Source organism: Haplochromis burtoni, unplaced genomic scaffold, assembly GCF_018398535.1.
Source record: "Haplochromis burtoni strain Fernald_Lab_line unplaced genomic scaffold, NCSU_Asbu1 Contig_428, whole genome shotgun sequence".
In the NCBI taxonomy this organism is placed as follows: domain Eukaryota; kingdom Metazoa; phylum Chordata; class Actinopteri; order Cichliformes; family Cichlidae; genus Haplochromis; species Haplochromis burtoni.
In genome coordinates, this window is record NW_024582789.1 from 502,107 (window position 1) to 504,682 (window position 2,576).

General features: G+C 39.5%; 1 long non-coding RNA gene across 1 annotated transcript; it reads right to left on the minus strand.

Annotated features, from left to right (window-relative positions):
- Nucleotides 1-561: 561 nt before the first annotated feature.
- Nucleotides 562-1,877, minus strand: LOC121812087. The gene is made up of 2 exons (XR_006052856.1): nucleotides 815-1,877; nucleotides 562-701 (listed from the first exon to the last, which is right to left on the minus strand). It is a non-coding gene; the product is annotated as an uncharacterized LOC121812087 (long non-coding RNA).
- Nucleotides 1,878-2,576: the final 699 nt, after the last annotated feature.

A 2,576-nucleotide genomic window follows, 5' to 3' on the forward strand; every position in this document is an offset into this window, starting at 1 on the left:
TGTGGCAAGCATGTGTCCCGTGTGTGATAAACAAAGAAAAACCTTTAAGTGTGTAGAAAGAACAGTTTCATTTCATCATGATAATCATTTTATTTCACAGTGAAACAGAAGGACAGTTGTGCATGTACATGACTCCTGTTTATGATAGCATAAACCGATTAAACAGTTTTCTTCATTTAAGGAATATTTCTTAACTGAGATTTGTAGTCTCCTCATCTAAACTAGAGAAGATGTGCATGCATTTGTGTTCAAAAATTACTGCTCCTGTTTTACTAGGCTTCAAATAAATATCTCTTTCACTCCTCCAAGTGATCCGACTGCTAATGCAGAAAAAATAGCTAAATAGATGGATAATATATGAAAAGTGTTATAACATAACATAAAACCTGCAGATACAGTCTGTTTTTTTGTGTTTGTTTGTTTTTAAGACAGTTTAATCACAAGATATTAAAAGAATATCAATTAGCTGCAGAGCACAGAGACATCCAGGAATCACTGACAGTATACATAAAAAATCTCAGTAAAATATAGAAGTTTGCTCACACACCCTTATTTTTTTTAAAAATTCATCTTGAACTATGATGGAGACAAAGAAGAGCAGCTGTACATTTTTGCCTCTTCTTGCTTCTCTTTGATGTCGATTTCTCCATGAGTGACATCTTCTGTTCCCACTGCTGAGTCGACTGCAGCTGCATCACTCTCTGCACAAGAAAACACATAAAGCGAGCATCAGTGCAGGCAGGACAGTCCTACAGATACTGCTGCTGTTACATTAACGATGACATAAAAATCATTCAGATTAATCATGCTCCACCTTTTTGTGCAGGACTCAAATGGGACATGATAGAAAACTGATCAGGTCCAGCTGTCAGGTTGTTGTGTGCGGGCGAGGAAGAGATGACCCAAACGCAGGACTCATGGTGCAGAATGATGAGGATTTATTGGAGCGAGTGAAAGAACAGCAGGAACGACAGGACTGACTAACTGACTGGAAGACTGAATGGCTGGCTGAACAGCTGAACAACTGAACACAGGCGGAAACGACAACAGTGACAACATCAATGACACGACGGTGAAGGAGTGGAAACAGAAGACTGATGAGGATGATAATGAGAGAAAATAATGTGGCTAACGACACATTAGACAAGCTTACACAGGAAACAGGAAGTGAAAAAACATGGATGTGGCAAAATCTGTGCTCTCCTCCCGTCTCATTCCCTCCTTATATTTAAGGCCTGTGTTTCTCTCTGTCAGTGTTGTGTCGTACCTGCATTACACTGAGTGGTTTTCCCTCTGAATTGCTGAAGGTTAGTTTTGCTCTAAGTCTGGTTAGTTTCTCTCATTCATGCCACCAAGTTTCTTGTTTTCATTATGCAGTTTACTTTCTATTTGCCATTTTTAAGGTTTTGGTTTGTTTGTGAAGTTATTTCTGATGATGCAATAAAGCTGCCGCTTTCAGTTCATCTCTCTGCGTTCAGTGAGTTCTGCATTTGCCTGCCACACAGCACACCATGACAAGGTCAGGCTTTGAACAGTAAACACAGCCACACATTAGAAAAGACAGAAAAATGAAAAAGCAGTAAAAAGCCAGTGGCATGGAAAAATAGGAGGGAGAGAAACAGCTAAACCTGGCATGTGGGGTTTGTTTAAACCATTGTTTCCTAGATTCAAGCATGGAGTGTGAAGGGTTATTTTTGTCATTATAATTTAGTTTTATTTTCATATCAATCATAACAGCTGTTGCCTAAAGGTTCTTTCTATTGTAAAACCCTATAAAATGACCCCTGTACAAGCAAACACTTGGCAACAGTGGGAATGAAAAACGCACTTTTTAACAGGAAGAAATCATCTAGAACCAGGCTCAGGTGGGAGCAACCATCTGCTGTGACTGGTTAGGGATGTGTGGATGAAGACAGGACAAAAGACATATGGAAGAGAGACAGAGGTTAATAACAGATATGATTCAATGCAGAGAGGTCTGTTAACACATAGTGAGTGAGAAAGGTGACTGGAAAGGAAAAACTCAATGCATCATGGGAATCCCCGGCAGCCTACGTCTATTGCAGCATAACTAAGGGAGGATTCAGGGTCACCTGGTCCAGCCCTAACTATATGCTTTAGCAAAAAGGAAAGTTTTAAGCCTAATCTTAAAAGTAGAGATAGTGTCTGTCTCCTGAATCCAAACTGGAAGCTGGTTCCACAGAAGAGGGGCCTGAAAACTCTCTCTTTCTAGTCCCTGTCAGGACTCTTGCTGCAGCATTTTGGATTAACTGAAGGCTTTTCAGGGAGTTTTTAGGACTGATTGTTTACTGAGCATATACTTTCACAAGATTACTGCTACGAAACATGAAGATGGACCTGAATCACAAGGCTGTATTTGAACTGATGACTACAGACCTGCTTTCATGAAACCCCCCGTAACTACAGAAAAATGCAACAGGATGTCAGAAAACTCAAGAAATTATTACAATGCTCCTCCAAGTGAACTCTGTAATGATAGTATTTTTGGTAATAAAAGAAGTGTGACAGATGCAGTTTTTTGTCCAGAACTTTTAAATAATTCTGATATCAGTTTG